This window comes from Xenopus laevis, chromosome 1L (assembly GCF_017654675.1).
Source record: "Xenopus laevis strain J_2021 chromosome 1L, Xenopus_laevis_v10.1, whole genome shotgun sequence".
Lineage (NCBI taxonomy): Eukaryota > Metazoa > Chordata > Amphibia > Anura > Pipidae > Xenopus > Xenopus laevis.
This window is the reverse complement of record NC_054371.1, coordinates 161,866,901-161,886,313: the sequence shown is the minus strand read 5'-3', so window position 1 is coordinate 161,886,313 and position 19,413 is coordinate 161,866,901.

Sequence of the window (19,413 nt, the reverse complement as noted above, 5' to 3'; positions counted from 1 at the left end):
TAGGCAACAAGTAGTCAGCACAACAATTAATCCACATTCTACCGCAGTTTTCAAACTGAAACAGTACCAACAATTCTTAAACAGGCCTTTTTGCACTTTTGTAGGGCATTACAGTAATATGTCAGGCCTAATAGACCCTTTTATTAAGTTATCTGAAGCTAATCAATATAATAATGTTATTATGCTTCTATAATACTATATTTTTTCCGTCATTGCCATTACAATGTTTTGTGGTAAATATCTGCAGTTTGCCAAAATTGTTATGCTATGCTTGCATTTATATATTTTTTTCTTTCAGCGTGTTATTTCGCTTATTTTTTGTTCTTCCAGGTAAACTGTAATTAATAAATACATTTTCTGTAATTGCAGTTGCTGAGGGGGCAAATATGTTTGGAGGCTTTTGCTCTACCTGTCTTGCCATCATTGACTTGTTTTACAGTTTACCTTTTCAGTGTTCGAACACTGTTCAGACATCAAGATATGGTAAATTGTGGTCACAGGATTTGTAGTGAGCTTTTCTGATTTGGTATAACCTTTGGCAGTTTAGTTTTTTTCTTTTGTAATAAAACTTAGTAGGTGTTGCAGTGCTGCATTATAACTGTACATACTACTATATGTTTTATGTACCTGCGTGGTGTATAGGCTTTTGTGGTATGTATGCAAGATACCTTGTGTTGTATGTGTATCTTGTGATTATATGTATTGCTGTTGCCGTGTAAGCTGAAGACATTGAAAAAGTTACTGCTCCTGCTGTGGGGCCTGTGTGTTGTAGCAGATACTATAGTTCAGTAAGTCTATACTAAGGTTGAATATTAGAACTATTTTAGTGGGACTCCTGTTATATTGCTGTTGCAGCGCCTGTGGCAACAAAAATTAGGAACCAACATAGCGTAATACGTTCACTCAAAATGAGGGGTATCACCAAGTGCTTTAAACTGACTTATGGAAGTGCTCCCCTTTCTCTAATATGCATCTGGTTAGAGAAAACAAATACCATAGGGGTGCAAATAAAGAATAAAGATTGTTCTCCAGTGTGCCAGTTGGTTGCGTGTTTCAAATCTGGATCACCTCCACCGTTTAGGTAAAATGCCTACTTACAAACCACTCTCTTGTTAAAGCGGGGCCACGGACACTCCCGCACTGGGCTGCAGCGCGAAAACAAGGATGCCGGCACCCCCCCAAATTGGACGCCGATGCGCCAAAATTGCTGCCGACCTCTTGCTGACCCCGCCCCCTGCTGACCCCGCCACGACCTCCGCTGACCCCATCCCCGAAACCCCACCCCCTGGTCCAAAAAAGGTTGGGGACCCCTGCTTTAGGATATGGATTATATTCTTAAATATTTCGAGTATCAGTACTGGAACAAATTAGGTACTTGGTTTATTCACTGATTCTATAATCCTCGAATGTAGCATGCCTCCTCTCCTATTCTAAGCTTTGCATGTTTTTGTTAAAGAGAGTTTTAAATAACTTTAATCAGCATCTATATTTTACATGATATGAATATGGTGGAATTCATCAAAATATCTTGACAGTTAAATTTGCAGCATTTAACATTAATACATATAATAACAAGTGGATATTTGAGTGACATATGAGATTTGGTAAGTCAGAAAATATGGAGTTTAGATTTAAAAATATGCAGTTATTTAATATTGGGGTCATTATGCAGAAGAAGCCAAAAATAAATCAAGTTATCCTTTATAAGCAATTTCACACTATAGCAGTACAGGTCACCAAGTTTTGTGTTCAAAGGGTTATTAACTTCTGTAAGAGAGTGCTATTCTGTGCTTTGAAAAAGAAACCTCTATATAGTACATAGTGCAGTTTTGTTCTTTTGTACACAAAGAAGATGTTATGCATCTAGAGATAGTAGAATGAAAGATGACCAGGTTATTGAAGGAAATGGAGGACTTAATTAAGACAGGCTAACAAAGGTGGAATTTGTCTTCCAAATTACCTACAAAATAAAACTGGCCAAATCACCTATTTAATATTGTTACATATAAAATAAATTGTGCACTAGAGCACTAAGCAGGCTTGTCTAATACAGGAACTTTTACCTATAGTGATCTTTGTAGCTTACTAAACAAATAATTATTCTGGGTAATTGCTATTATAGTCTGATACAAGCAGATAGCATAGATATCCATGCAACCATTATATGATACTAAGCCATGCATCACTGTATATTTTGTATGGGTTTGAAGGTATGATCTAGAGGTCCTACCTGGTAAAATTAAGTATATATTTATTTTAAATGAACAATGCAGTTTGCAGTATTCAAAAACTGTTTAGTAATCAATCCAACTGTATGGGATTTCCAAATGTTTATCTATGCAAGTTGACAAAGGTGAATCCAAAATAAGAGTGAGGCTTATTCTGTTTGACTTGCAATCCAAATTATTAGACTGTAAATATTGATGTTTTTTATCTCCCCAACTGTTTAGTATTTTTGATGCACCCCTTAAGCAAGGCTAATTTATATAGATATATACAAAATGCAGACATAAATTATACTTTGGGGCTGATTTATAAACATAGGCACTAGATTGCCAACAGCAACCATTGAAATATTATCAACTTGTGTATTTTAGTATCTATGTTGAAGAATAAGACTACACTTGCACACAGTAAATTTTTTTTATTTATTACGCATTTTTGTATGTCACTTATTTTTTATATATACAATTTTCACTTTGGTTTTGAGGGCACAGAAGACCAATTAGGGCACTGCTATACAGACCTACGAGTGGACCATATGGCCATCAGGTTGATGTCTTCCTTAAAAAAACAAGACATTAATCTGAAGAAACCCAGGGGGATTCAAGCAAAATGGAGGCAAAGATGCTTTCCCAGGCCATGAGGTGAATGAGGACCTGAAGATACTTGGCCCACTGTGCCTTTTGGATGTAGCTTTGGGAAAGGGGAGCTCTCTAGCTTCGACAAAAGAGGTCATGAAGACTCATTTTTTACACAGCCTTTTGGCTTGTGTGATTTGCTAACATACTGATATTGGTGTAAAATACATTTTAGTGCTTATGCTCCTATTGTGCCAAATGACTCAATTCGCTCACCAGGAAAAACACCAGGTCATCTATTCCAACAAGATTAGAAATAGAATTATGTTAGTAACAATATTTGTATCGCCTACTAATTTGATTGCCCTCAATGAAAAGAGCTGACAATGCCTTAGTGGAAAATTGAGGAGCAGCCAGTCAGCAAATGTCTTTCTTTGGTTGAGTGTAATATAACATAATGAAAGCAAATGTTTTAATAGTTACTAGGGATTGCAGCAATGTGGCAATTTGCATAAGCTTAGCAGCTGTAAATAATAATAAATGTGTGATATGTAATGTTGATAACAATCACTTTAATTTACCAGTAATCATAGATCATATATGGTTTACATAAAACCATTGGATAAAACCTTCCTACTCATTTAAAAAAAATATCATTACATTTTATGATTTATCTTTACATTAAGCTTGGGAACAAAGAAATTGATATGATCTTTTCTAAATAATATCCAGATAGTGTTCCATTTTATTATTAAAGCAAGCTTATCTAGTATCACAACATTATTTCTTTGGCGTGCTCAGTAAAATGGGCATCACTGAGAAGGGATTTTCGCTTGGAAGAAAAATACCCCCCCTCCTCCTCCTCTTTTTTCTATTCCTCACAGCTATTGTAAATATGCAAATACCAAGGAAGATGGCTATTTATAGTTTTAGTTCCTGCTACACTTATCATAACCACTGCAGACTTTTAGAAAGAGAATGCACACACAGTATATCTTTCCTCAGGATATAAATTTCCCATCCTAGTGCTGCCTGGACCGTCACATGCAACATTGATTGCCTGTTATATTACATTTATTAAGGAGTGATAACTTGTAATAATTGGATGTTAAATTAAAGGACTCTTTCCTAGTTATTGCCGTCTCAATTATAATTGTCATTTGCTGGCAGTTATGATGATATATGAGGGTTGTATTTTACTCAGTCGACCATGACCCGGTGAGTAATATTCCCTCAGCTATAGGGGCACTGATGCGCTTGCTGGCTCCTAATGCAGTAGCTCAGTAGCTGATTGGAATATTAAGTTTCTGAGAGACTAACAGACGCACAAATCCACATGGATATACATTACTGCACAGTTGAGAGTTCCCTCTGGCTATTTCTTTTTCTCTGTGCTGGTACATGTCCAACTTGTTTCAGTTTTGTTTTATGGTTATAGGAATCAGGTTTATGTGGTAAGTTGTAAAGTCATAAAACCCGGGGAATAAAGGAAGCGGCTTTCATTTAAGAATCACTAATTCTAATTAGCTGCTGCACAAAAATACAGACATTAAGGACAGAAAAAAAATCTCTCTTTAACAGACTTTCTTACAAAAAAACACATTTTACTTTAAATTAGAATCCAATCTCCTTCCCACTTTTTGCTATTAACAATATTAAAAACCCTTAAAAATAATCATACTTATTTGATACTAAAATCATTTATGATTGTCAAAGACAATAAAAATGTCTGGTCTACCAGCTCTAACATTTTTTCTGTACTGGCTATTCCATTTTTCTCATTCTCCTTTTTTCTACCATTCTTTTTCTGTTAAGTCTTGCCAGAATACTACACACTTTATAATTTAAGGCACCAAACTAAAGTGTAAAAAAATACAATGGTTTGACCAAGCTGAAACCAGTCTTGCATTTAACTGATGAAATATTTATGTTCTTTGCTACATTTTGACTTTTTTCATGAATCTTATTTCTGAATATTTGAAGATAAGGATTTTATATTATAAATAGTAAAAAAAAGACTTCTTTAAAAAGATATATATTTTTTAAAAAAGTTTTTCTCTAATGATTCTGTAGAGGTGCTTCAAACTCTAATTCTGCCGTCTCTATACAAATGCTTTAAAAAAAAACCTCCATTCATGTCAACTTAAACATTGGGTGATAATCATATAAATATATTTTGTTTATCATAAATTCTATAACTAAGAATTCATATTTTAGAGGTGACTGTTGGGTGAGTGGTGGGAACATATCTCTTTGGTTTAGGGATTTTATGGTTGGACAATAATGAAAGAAATTTGTATCTGGGGTAGTAAAAACACAAACCAGATGCCAGAAACATTCCTCCTGCCTTTTATCACCCGGTTCCTGGTCAACTTGTGATTCCTTGAAGAAATTCTGTATTTTAACCATGTTCCGTCTATAGGGTTCTGTAGAAGTTCACCCATAAATGCAACCAGTTCCTCTATTTTTCAAGGGTCTTTTATCCTGAAGAAATATTAAAAAAATGATTAAATAGAAAAGACTAGTAAAACCAGGAAAGGGAAATTGCCTAAATTAATGTACAGTTTACATACATTATTATTGTTTGGATGTTCCCATAACACCTTTTGGAAGTATACGTAGCTAAAATATGTAAGATATAAGACTCTACTAGCACAATACAGTTGTAGGCTAATGTTGGGCATCATATAAAAGATTACTGAACACAGCAGAGCTGATCAGAACAAAGCGTACTTTAAAAACAAGGATAAACGAAGCAGCTGCTTATAAAATTATTTTATATGTAGAGACATATCTCTTTTAATGATTCATGTGCATATTTTGTGTTAGTTTAATACTTTTAACATTTGCTGCTTGGTGCAATAACAGCTATCTCAAACAGTAAATTACATTTTATTATAGTTCTTGGTTTGTGTTTTTGGGTGGGTAGTGTCAAGGTTAAATGTGATTGTTTACTTGCAGATAGTCTTTTACAGATTAACTCATCTCTCATCAAAAAACGGTATGAACGGAGCTTAATTAAACTACCTTTATGAGCTGTCTGCAAAATATGCTGTCTTAAAATATTGGACTAACGTCTGAAGTTTAAGACTCTTCAAGTGTATTTTAATGATAATTAAATTGTGAAAGGATAAAAATATTTGATGCTGTTAGTTATAATTTTGTTGTTAGTGTTCAGAATTCCCAGTACACTAAATGCAAATTATTGACCTTGCTGTTGTAGGACTAGAAAATAGGGGTACATTTAAATTAATGCTGTTGCAGTAATACAACACCAAAGTTTGCAAATTATGTGCAGATATTATTATATTAAGATTAACCCTCACGCTCTGCCAGTACATTTGCCTTAACATCCACATGCATTATTGTTTCCATTCTGAAAAATAAACTTTAAACTAACAAAACCGGTGAAGACACTTTTAGTGATACACATATTGAAATAACATTAACAAGCATGCGGATTTCATGAGCAGTCTAATTTTCTTCACAAAAAAAGAAATTCATTTTAAGGCAGTCTATTTTTATTCACCTTCAAAATCCATGTCTTTACTTTAACACAGGTCTCTGATTTTGGCCCTTAATAGCAAAACAGTATATCCACACATAAAATAAATCTATGAAGAAACACACATTTTTTGTTGTCTTTTCTCATTAGTTAAATTATTCAGCAAGTGGATACAGTACTTATAAAGGGCATAACTAGCAACATTTGTTAAGAGAGAAAATTCAATGAAAATGTTACGCTAAATCCTCATATGTATTGGATATCAACAGAACAGGTTAAGCGATATGCATTAAATATCTCTTAAGTGGACTGAAACAAGGTCAGTTCGTTTGCTAAGAATTTATTGTCAAGGGACCTATTTTCTTCGAGTTTCATATTAATATTTTTAAAGGCTGTCGTTTGGCACTAGCTTGCAGGCAGCTATGATTTCTTCTCATAGAGGTGACCTCTCTACCATTAAATTTCGTGTCAGTGTGTGAAGAATATTCTTTCCTCGACAGGTAGGTTGACTGCCTCATCTGACCTCCACTGTTCTCATATAGTGAATTAAGTGAAGTAGTGCCGTGAAATGATGTCCATTGACAATGTTTAGCAGAAAAACAACATTTCATCTTAGCTTTGGGGGATGCTTTTTGATAGTGTAATAAATGGCTTCCATTTTTAAGCAAATTAGATATACAGAACATATATCAACTTTCAAAATACATTGTCATGTTTAGGCACTTATAATAAATCTTATTAATATGTACACATTGCATCTGATTGTTAATAGTATTTATTTTTGTATTTCTGTAATTAATATTGTTACTATTATTGTGATGATGATTATTGTTATTATCAATAACGACTGTCATTCTCTTTAACAGGATTATACACACAAAATCACAAAAAACTATACCTGTGGTTCTACATTTTGGTTGGTAGGAAGCATTTTGTTTGGAAATGTATGCATTTTCCCTCTGCAAATTTACCAAATGTGAGAATATTTTAAGTAGCCTGTAATATCACTAAAAAGGTTCTATTCTTTAGTAATTCTATCCTATCATCCCTTCATTATACTAATGCATGAATAAGATGCAAAATGTTAAACAATTATTCACATTTGTCACTTTTCTAGGTGTCTTTATTATCTGCCATAAAAACTGCTTTACTTGTGGGGGTACAGAGATAAAGATTTTATTAATAATTTTGTGATCCTGAGGCCACAAACGTAATTGAGCTAATGCTAACTCTACCATTGAACTTATTTGGAAGAGGGTTTTTGTGGGGCTATGTATTGAACAGGGCACACATGAAGCCTTAATTAAGAAAAATTTAATTTGGTGAAATCGTTGTCAGATTTATTTAGCAAAGGTTGTAGCCAGAACTAATTCTGTGAGTTTTTGACTATAGCATTTGCTTACCTTAAAAGCCTAGTTAAATAGAACAAAAAAACTTGGCAAAATGTTGTTATTATTATTAGTAATAATAATGATAAATAATAATAATAAGCAAAGTATTTCTTTCTACTACCTACACTACTAAAGGAGTGGAACAGAAAAAAGGTCCACTGAATGATTTATATTCAGTACTATTGAAACTAGTGTGTCTAATCAGTCATTTTAGTAGCGTTAGTAGAGTAGTGGATGTTTCTTTTCTAAATCAGAGAACATTGTTCATGAAACCAGGAGATTTTGATCAGAAATATATTAGCAGTAAGGACCCATACTATAAGTATTGTACTGTATATATATATATATATATATATGCAGACGAAGAAAGGTAGTAGCGCACTCCTGGGTTTTCTTAGATAAAAATTATATATATATATAATCAATTATAAGAGCATTTGGCCATGTGTCATCAACCTGCTGCATCTAATAATTTGCAGGGATGAGTGAATTTGATCTGTTTCGTTTCACCAAAAATTTGCCGCCGACCAAATGTCGCAGACGCCCATTAAAGTCTATGGGCGTCCTTTTTTTTTTTTTTGACACACAACAGCATATAAGTCTATGGGTGTAATTTTCACAGCGAAAAAAATTGCCCATCCCTAATAATTTAGATATAGAATGAATGTCCAGAGCAAAACAGTAGCAAAGTATATTCTGCCAAATGGATGAGCTGCATAAGTTTGCTCGGATAGCACAGTTATTATGTATTCTCCACATTAGCACCATACCAAGTCATTACAATGCTCTAGTATTTGTCATGGTCGGCACCCTAAATTCAGAAACAATGCTAAATTCAGAACCAGAGCTGTTTTCAGCTCTTGCTTCTGCCTTTAACAGCTGCCTTTCACCTCGGGAGGAGCCCTTGGCTAATCGGATGCCACCAGGTCTTATTAAGAGAGGTGCCAAGCAAGGGGTTCTGAACAAGCAAAGGGGCACGACGGTAAAGCAAAGTCTTTTGGGCAGACGTCACGGTACAAGGCATAGACAGAAAGCGTAGTCAGATAGTCAGATAAGGGCCGGGTCGGGGCAGGCAGAGTACAAAAGAAGTCAGGCAGGCAAGGGTCAAACCAGGAGATCAATCAGAAATGGATACAGATATAGCAGAGTCAGTTATCAGACAGGGGTCAGGATTCAGAAGTCAGGATAGTCAAAAACCAGGCAGGGGTCACAACAGGTATCATGCTAGGATATACTCAGAAGGCACCAGGAAAGAGGAAACCTATAATGGGCACCAACAAAATAAAAAATGTTTCTTTAAATACATTTATTTCGGCGCCATTGCACGCATGCGCCTTTAAATACAGAAGAGGCGCGCCGCACGCATCCTAATCACCAGCCACACGGGCAGTAAGCTATTTCGGTATTCCATGCAGCACCAATAAAACAGATCACAGACCTACAGATGACTGGCAAAATGGCTGTAACCGATGAGCACTCGTATATAAAACAATTCTTTTCATGATATGCCCAGGAAGGACAAATTCTCATATGATCATCTGTAATTGTTGTACAAATGATAGAACCTTATGGAAAGTACATAAGAGTAGTTCTCTATGGTATGACAGTTTTTAAACCCATTTATTTGTGCATATCACCCTTACATATAATTAGAATTGAGTGGAACACTTGATACTTTACAGTTCCATACTGAGTTTAAATCAGAACCAAAGCAGTTGTGTAGTCTTTAGTGTCCCCATGAATGCACACTATCCCGATTCATGGGTTTATAGATTCAACAATGTCCATCAAACTAGCGTGAAATAATGTTAACAAACTTTGCAAATCCAGGAGAGCTGTCATCCGGTGTCCTTATATTATAACAGGATTTTCTTGCCATCTCTGAGGCTTGCTAGGGCACTTAGCAGAGTTTCCCTCTCCTAGGTATCCCTCAGTAGCCATGTTCCGCCATCTGGGTCATATCCTGGGGGTCCACCTGTCCAAACCATCTCTGGAGGTCACAGGGTAAGAGTTTTTCTGTACCGTTCTGCGATGATCCTTTCCACTACTTGGTCAGACCTGTTGACGTCAGGTTGTAGCCAATTTCTTGTGAGACACAGAAGATCATGCATTTGTGCACGCGCAGACTTGCCTCTGGTGTAAACTCAGTTATTGAATCTTTTGGCATGAACCACCAACAAGCATTAGCTTGCTGCTGATTGGCATTATTTTGCTGCTGGGTTTGCAACATCACCCTTAATATCTCCTCTAGTGATGGGCGAATTTATTTGCCAGGTGCAAATTCGCTGCGAATTCGCGCAATTTGCCGCCGGCAAATAAATTCTCAAAATGGCGCGAAAATACGCTGGTAAAAATTCAGTGGCGTCAAAAAAAAAAAGTCGCTCCATCCAACAAAAAAAAAGCCGCAAATTCGCCCATCACTATTTTTCTCCATTTTAATATCTGTTGAAGACATCCCCTTTATTCTGTCTGTCCCTTCAAATTTTGGTCTTCACTATTTTCAAGTGAAACGTCTGCCCATTGCATACCTCCACCAATTATGAGCAGGATTAGATTAACAGACGGTTCTTTAACAGGGTAAATTCCATTAATTGTTCATATATACAGACTCTGTGAGCAAACCGGCATAAAACAAAATAACACAAAATCCTTGCCACTTGGGCTCTAACTAATACACAGGGTATTTTCCCTCTCTACTACTGGTCCCCTACTGGGATTCCCAGCCAAACACAAAACTACAACTTCCCAGAGTAACAGTACCTTTACAGAGTCCCTTTTCCTTTCGGAAAAATAAACAGCCGCTCCAAACGGTTACACTCAGCCCTCTCAGCATGTAGCTCAATCTTACTCTTAGAAACCCACCTCTCTCTCTCTCTCTGGGGCGCTAGCAAATCTAGCTTGCCAATTATTCCCCAGGTGAGACTTTCTAGTGGAATTAAGTTGGAATTAAGTGGAATTAAGTCCCACTAAGGACTGCTGTACATATGGGAGTAAGACATGGACCTAGAGGAAATATATCTCCCTTCAAACTGTTCTCCAGTTACCAGTTCACAGTATATACATCAAATATACTGATTGCATATAAAATTCAAACTCTAACCAATATAATAGGTAAAGTGGGCCCTGCTAAGTAGAGCTTACAATCTAAGAGGATTCATTTGTCCATAAAATTACCTTAGCAACCATGCACTGATTTAAATTAGAGACTGGAATATGAATAGGAGAGGTACTGAACAGACATATCAGTAATAAAAAGTAGTAATAACAATACATTTGTAGCCTTACAGAGCATTTGTATTTAGATGGTGTCAGTGACCCCCATTTGAAAGCTGGACAGTCAGAGAAAGAAATATACAATGAAGAAGAATTGAAAAGCTGCTTATAATTGGTCACTCTTTAACATACTAAAAGTAACTTCAAGGGTAGGACTCCACAAGCGTTTTTGTCGCGATCCGACAAAACGCATGTGACTTGTTTGCATGCTTGGCTGCATACTTGGCTGCACACTGCATCTGCATCCGGCAGTCGTGTCGCCTCGGATCAACGCTGCGACACCATGCAACAATTCTATTAATTACCTGATTTTTGTCGTATGCGTTTTGTCGCAGCACGCCGGATCGCGACAAAAACGCTTGTGAAGTCCAACCCTAAAGCAAACCTAGGGGCATATTTATAAAGGATTGAATTTCGAATTGAAAAAATGGTTGAAGTCTAATTTTTAAAGAAACAGTATATGATAAATTTTGATATTAGAATTTTTAAATTTTTTTCAAATTCAATTCAAATTTGGACTATTCCCTAGTCGAAGTACACAAAAAATAGCTTGAAATTCGAATTTATTTCATTACAAAAATTAATTTACAAAATTAAATCTGACAAGGATGAATACCTTTTACCCCTTATTTTTAAACATGTAATTGGAAACACAAAATGTATTCAATTTTTTATTTATATTTATTATTGATATTTATTATTTATTTATATCTATTATTTTATTTATATTTATTCAAATTCGGTACCTTAAAAATTATTCTCTGACTGCCATCTTTATCATGTTGCTGGTAAAATGGATGGCCAGTGGTCAACTACAGAGAAGAAGGGGCTCTTTTTCCAACAATGTCATTTGATGCCGGTCAGAGCAGTATGTTTACACTGCCTCTTAGAAAAAAATTGTTTTATTACAGAATTGTTGGTTAACAAACAGACATACCTAAACAGGATAAAACCATTCTACTTCCTGTCCCTATGAGCTGTTTGTCATCTCACAGCTTAACAGGCTGCAACTAGGGAAATGGTGTTAGCTGCACACTTGCTCCCCTTAGTACTCTTGTACTTGTGCCTACTGGATAATAAATGGCTGTTAAACAATATGTTGTAGTGCTATGTAAGCCAATAACATGAGGGTTTCTATTCCTGGGAGAATGTGTCATTACAGTTATTTCAGTTAAAAGTGATTGGAAAATAGTTTAAAAGAGTATTAATTACAGGTCTATTTTTTCTGACTTTAAATTAAACTTTTTTTTAATGTGGGTTGAATTGAACAGTTTCCAAGACCAATTTATCTTCAATCGTTTAGATTATAATAGCATAAGAGTCTAATTATAAAAGATTTTTTTTTAATATGAACAGAGGAAAAAAAATATTCTCCTACTTCTATTGAGAGCATTATATGTGGTAGCTTCACTTTTTTTTTCTTGTGTTACTATTTAGCTTCTAGTAATAATGACGAAGTAAAGAACTGTGTGCTTTTTATGGCAATTCAAATGTAGAGAACAGTAGTGAACCAAATCTATATAAGGCAGATGCTACCACTAAAAGCGTAAGTTACAGTATATAGTTGTTTTACTGTTAACAGCAGATAGCTTCAGTCTTCATAATGTAAACCCCAATAATCACACAATTGTGCAAACTAAAAAATTAATTCTTTCCAAAACAGCAGCAAGACTGGGACTAAAAATGCTGGGCCTATAACAATAAAACATGCTTGTTGTATTAAAGTATTGCTTTAACATTCTCTCTCTCTCTCTCTCTCTCTCTCTCTCTCTCTCTCTCTCTCTATATATATATATACACAAAACAAATGGCACAGAATGTTCCATTTAGAAGACATTCCCAAATGTAAAAGAAGTGATTGTTAGCTGAAAGATGTCCAAAATTAATTATGGCTTCATGCCAAGGGTCAAAGACTTAAGTGTAAACTTTAGTATTAACGTATGGTAAAGAAAATAGTGAATAAAGACAAAATAGCAATAAAGATAAAACAAAATGGTTCATTAGAAAGCCCTAAAGTAGTAAAATAATGTATCTAGAATTACTTTCATTTAACAAATTCACTCAATTAAAGAAACTGTGAAGACTACCCAAGAGAAAGTCTGTATAGCTTAATAAACAGGTTTTCTATCTCTGTGTAGGCTGTTTGCACTGCATAGGAATAAGCAGCTTGAAAGTAAACAGTAACGGAAACCTATTCTCATTAGACTAATTCACGAATAAATTACCATATTCAATGGCCTTATTTTTACTGCTCATTAACAGGCCCATGATAGGATGATAATTATGGGATTTTAAGTGGCTAATGGCAGCTGGGGCGTCAAAAGCAGTTTTTACAAATCTGTTTATGGCATGGAAGGTGACAGAAGGATGAAAATGTTCAGTGCTGGGTTCACACTTGGAAAAATAGGCTATAATTACTTCGTATTTATTACAAAATATAAAGTGGCATAATTTGAGAGGGCAAAATGTAAAAATGAAATGCAATATTCAAAAATACATGTGTATGTGTGTTTTTATACATATACACACACACAGCACACAAAACACACACAAAGATGTGCATAACTATATAGTACAGGCAAGGGAAACATTTACATATTATATTAAAAGTATTTCAATTTCCTCTTTCTTATTTTCACTCTTTACAATATTAGCTATGTATATTCAATGATCTGGCAATACATTTAGAGAGCTATTAAAGTGCATTAAAATCCTCCTACCAGCCTTGAATAGTCAAAGTGAAATAAAATATAAAGCATAATGAACTACATTACCTAATGGATAAATCAAGATAGTCATTTCTTAAAGGTGCATAAAATGTTCTCAGCGCTTTTTACAAACATTGCTTGCATGGAATTGAAGGTAGATGGTAGTATAGGTTTGATAAGGAGGGCTGTTGCATAGGCAAGTCAAACATTATGGGGTAATTTCATCAAAAGCTAAAGTATTTTTGCTGCACTGAAGTTTCATGTTTAAGGAAATGATATAGCAGTGTGGAAAAAAGTTTCCCATTTGGCAGAAACAGAGCTAGATATCAGATACAAGTAGGAGAGAGAAAAACAGACGGACACGATTGCAAAATCTATTTTGGAGCTTGATCAATTGACCTGACTCTATCCAATTTATATAAAGGAATGCAATAATAAGTAGAAAACATCTTTATAAATACAATATCAAAGTAATTGTTACATAAATCATAAAGAAATGATATCATAGCTTCATTGTTTCTCAATTTCCTGCAATGTCTGGCATTGGATAGAAACATACTGTGCAAATATAGAGGAGAGTAGTGTTGCTGTTGTGACAACTGCATTCAGTGTTAAGACTGTCACTGTCTTTTGCACTTTCAATCTGAACTAATAGTGCCCAGTGAACGATCAGATGCAGTTTGTATTCTCTTTTTTTTTTTTTAAAGTTAATTTTTAGGAAAACTTTTTGCTAATGTATAATGTCTTCAGATTATTTATGTATTTCAACTGTTCAGTATTGTAAAGGCTAACTCTAATGGAATAAACTGATATGTAGACATGATGCGTTTTATGACTGAATTATCACAGTGCAGTATGAGGATCCAAGTATTCCAAAGGAAATTCTATAGCACCAGTGTTTACACACAGTTATATATCAGATATTCATACAGCTGTTGATGATGGGTCACATCACAATGAAATCACAAGACTGATGCTTGGCTTGCCCTATAAAGTAGTAATATTGAGTTATAGTCTTTAAAAGAAGTTGAATACCTTTAATTTCATGTTCTGCAATTTTTTAAAAAGCTAGTATACTCCCTTATTCAACATGTGTTCAAAGCCCATGTGCAAAGAAATCTAGTACAGTCCCAGAAGAAGAAGAGGAAGAAGAAGAGAGGGTTAGGAGGCTAGAGGAAGCGTGTGGGAGTTAAAATAATCTTTTATATCTGTAAAACCATGCAAAATGTTTCCATGTCACTATTCTTCAGAACTGGCTACTAACTGACTCTGATCCATAATGACTGTATAATGATTGTCCCTGTATAAGTATCCAATGCATAAATTGCAGTCTGCTAACGAATTTAAAAAATTTATGAAAACTTGTGCTGAAAGTTAATGAAATAAGTTATGAAAAACGATGCTGTCTGTTTAATGTATTCTGAAAAATGGGGGGAGGGGGGAGGGGGGAGGGGGGAGGAGATATGTAACAAGACCATTAAAATTAACAAGGCAACCACCACTTAGTGGACACCACTATTATTATTATTATTAACATGTATTTATATAGCACCAACATATTTTGCAGGGCTGTACTAGGCTTCACATCCAGAAGATATCATGGACAAACATATTCTTATTTTATAACTGTTATGTCAACAGAATATTGCTGGTTTTGTTAGGGTCTAAGCACAGATAATAAGGAAGTTAAGAATTGTCCAGTAATTTTTATCTGTTATTATGTTGTTGGAACAATTTACTGGGCACATATAAAAAGTAAGTTGCAGCAAGAGGAAATAAGTATATTATTAGTCCATTTTAATTAAATGAACACTGAAGACATAAAATAAAAATTTGTGTTTTTTGAGGAGAATGGGCCAGATGATTAAGCAAGAGTCTTTTTTTTTCTTATTTCAAACAGTTCATGGTCCCATAAGGAAAACTAAAGAAGTAAGAAGTCCTGTTGGAGCTGAATGCTGGGTAGTGATGGGCGAATTTATATGCCAGGTGTGAATTCGCAGCGCATTCCCGTGATTGGCGAAACCGACGCGAAAATTCCGGTGTAAAAAAAATGGACAGGATAATAATTACTAGAAGACTACATCTAAATGTCTTTAGTTAAATGATTTGATGATCCATAGAGAAAATCTGTGACAAATTAAAGAATTCACAGGACACGTGTGTGTGTCTCCATATACAAATATTTGTACCCATAGCATCTCAATAGCAAAACTCAGAGGTGATATGATGCTGGTGTCCCTAATGAGCATTGATGCACGAAACCTGGATTCGGTTCTGGATTCAGTAAGAGGTCTTTTTTGTAGTATTCAGCTGAATCCAAGTGCTTGGCTGAACCTAAAATTGTGGATACTGTACATACTTCTGATTTAACCCAAAGAGATATGAGCTGCTTCTCTGGTGAATGGACCTAACTACGCAAATTTACTAATATGTGGATTGTACTAAACGTTATCTCTTGCTCCAGACTTGCCTTCGCCACCTCAGACCAGGCGAAGTACAAGTGCAATTTTTCTAAGTCCCAAAAAAAGTCTTTTCCTCTACATTTCCTACCATATGGTACATAAACTATACACTGGGCTCATGTGTAGGGCAATATAACAACTCTAGTTTATTTTATTAAGGTTCCCTGGGCTTGTGTAGTGTAATGTATTGGCTGCAACATAAACGTCCATTCAACTTTAACTTCGTGCCGTATACTAATTAGGCAACGCTAGCGCAACTTCGCTTTGCTTGCCGCAGTAAGCGCAACTTCGCCAGTGTTCGGCGCCCTGGACGCAACTTCGGATTTTAGTGAATTGGCGTTGTCCTGGCGAATCAATGCCTGGCGAAGTGTTGCGCTGTGAGCGAAGCCGTCACTGTCAAGTTTTCGGAGGTTAGTGAATTTGCCCCATAGTCTCTGTCTGAAGAAACTGAACACACATACATGCGAATATTGCATATTTGAAATCAACAAACTGCTCCACGCAATCTATACATGGATTAACTCCAATTTTTAGAGTATACTGAGCTGGAAGTTCATCTGGGAATAACTGATCATGCATACGGAATGCACACCATCTGCCAAAAATGAAAGCCTGGGTGCCAGTATAAAAACAGTAGATATTGGGGAAAGTTGACAGCACACCAAGGACATCTTTACACAAAGTTTATGCTCAAACAATAGTATAGGTTTATTGCAGCAATGTTTCAATTCCTCACAGGAACTTTCGTTGTTTCCCTGACGAAAGTTCCTGTGAGGAATATATATATATACTGTATATTATTCGTATAGTAATCCTAGAATGTATACAGCTGATGCTTATAATATGTGTGTAACATAAAGATTTATCGAAGGTCGAGGTGAATTTTTGAATAGAAAAAAAATAAATTTCAAGCTATTTTGGTGTACTTCGAATAGGGAATAGTCCAAATTCGATTTGAATTTGCAAAAAATTCGAACATTTGAATATCGAAATGTATCATGTACTGTCTCTTTAAAAATTAGACTTCAACCATTTCACATCTTAAACCTGCCCAATTGCTGTTTAGCCTATGGGGAACCTCCTAGATCCTATTTGGAGTCAATTGGTGGAACAAATTCGATCGAATGCGCTATTCCTTCGATTCGAATGATTCAAATTTGGCTGAATACGGACCTATTCGCTCGAAAAATTCGACCCCAAAAAAACCTTTGATTTAATTTCGGTTGGTCTTTTTGAATTCGTATTTCGAAGTTTTTTCAATTCAAAATTCGACCCTTGATAAATCTGGGTTAGGTTTGAGTGTTATGCAGATAAATATACCTTGATTTTCAGAAGTGCTGCATAGTATATAAGCAATGTGCAAAGAGATGTATGTAACATTTTTCTAGGTATTTTTCTACGTAAAATTTCTTTATCATTATCAAAATAATGGGATATTATGGTAGATCACAATTAAACACATTGTGCTGGAAACTACATTGAAAAAGTGGTGCAAATTAGCAGAACCACAAAAAAAACCCAGTGTAATATGAGTAAAAACTCAGGGTATGTAAAATTGAGGTTTTACTGTATAGCAAGCAAAAATATAAACTGTTTTGACAGTTTCTACAAAAATATTAGTTCACTTTCAAAAAAGAACGCTGAATTAGATTTTAAAAAGAGACAATGCCAATGTTTGTACAAATGCTAGTTGACACTCTGATATTGAACTCAAAGTTAAATTTACTTTCTAACAGGGTATTTTAAGTCTATTTCAAACCTTTCGGAGCACACAAAAATGTAATAAAGATGACACCTAAAAACTTTTATAATTTAAGAATCATTTGAACTATTTAAAACAGAGATTCTTCTTAAATATGCTAAAAGCGCATGAAGCTTTTAAATAAACACTGCAGCTCTCGGATTATACTGTTGTGACAGAGGATTAAATATGGGAGGATTTAAAATAACAAATAAAGAGTGGTATAAGCACTCAAACACCAAATGTTTCTGCGTAGTAGTCATTTCAGCTTTGTATAAGTGCCCTCCAGTGCCTCATCCTTCGGCATGCTTAAATCAAAGCCTGTAATTCTAAACCATTATAATTAATGTAGTGGAATGAGAAACAGCAGTGAGAAAGTTTGCTGCTTAATTAAAACACAACGATACAAGGGCTTTGCCCCGTAAATCATTTTTTCTCTGATTCTTTGCGTGCAGTAACTTCAATCTACACAGTACACAGTATATATCTACGTCACTGAAGTGCATTTAGAAAGATGCGGTGAAAACTATTTAAAAAATATACTAATAATGTTACATTGTTCACCTCATTGAATCATTACGGGGTATTTTATAGCTGGATACACAGAGTAATCTGAAATAGATTTACTGAAAAAGAAACAAAGTGAAATAGAATAGTTTAGTATATGACAATATAGTCAATAGAGTAAGTGATACCTTTTATTGGCTAATTTAGTAGATTACAAAAATTCAAGCTTTTTGGGACTTCATTCCTGCTTTATGCTTTTTATACACAGAAACTGAAAAATCATTACATTTATACAGTGTACAACAAGGTAAAAAATATTATCACTCTGACAAGTATGTGTAAATTCATTCCCATACATATATTAATCAACCTCTCTCAGCCAGGATCCATTGTAGAGGTCAATGTAATTAATATCTAGTTGTGTGGTGACTGAAGAGATGAGTCAAGTGTAAGAAAGTCTTCTGAAGTATGTCTACTTGGTTCCGCTCTCACAACCTCCTATCAGCATCAGGATGTTATTAGAGAAATTCATATCTGGCGATGAAACTTCTGTGCTTGTTTAAGCGACACTGTAGGGCAGTGAGCACCAATCAGTGGCTCGCGAGCAGCATCAAAGTAGGTGATTATTTTTGAATTTTTGGCTTGAAGCAAGTTGTAGTTGCATAAAAACCAGGCATACTGCCTTTTGTAGACTGCCAGTCCACATATGGGCTATCAATAACCAATCAAAGGCCATACCCCAAGCAACTTTTTGCATGCTTATGTTGCTTTCCAACTTTTTGTTACATTTTATTGCAGATCCCTGTTAAAAAAGTTTGGGGACTGTAGGGCATGAATTTGTATCACCACTCATTTTGCTCCTTTGGTGTTTTAAAGTTTCCCACTAGTATAGTGAATTAAAGGTCATAAATACTGTGGTCACTGCTAAAAAAATGTGCTGCTAATGGGGATCCGTCCATCCATTTTTCCACATTTAAGGGCAGGACTACACGGCCGATTCCGCCGCGATCCGACGCGCTGTGCAA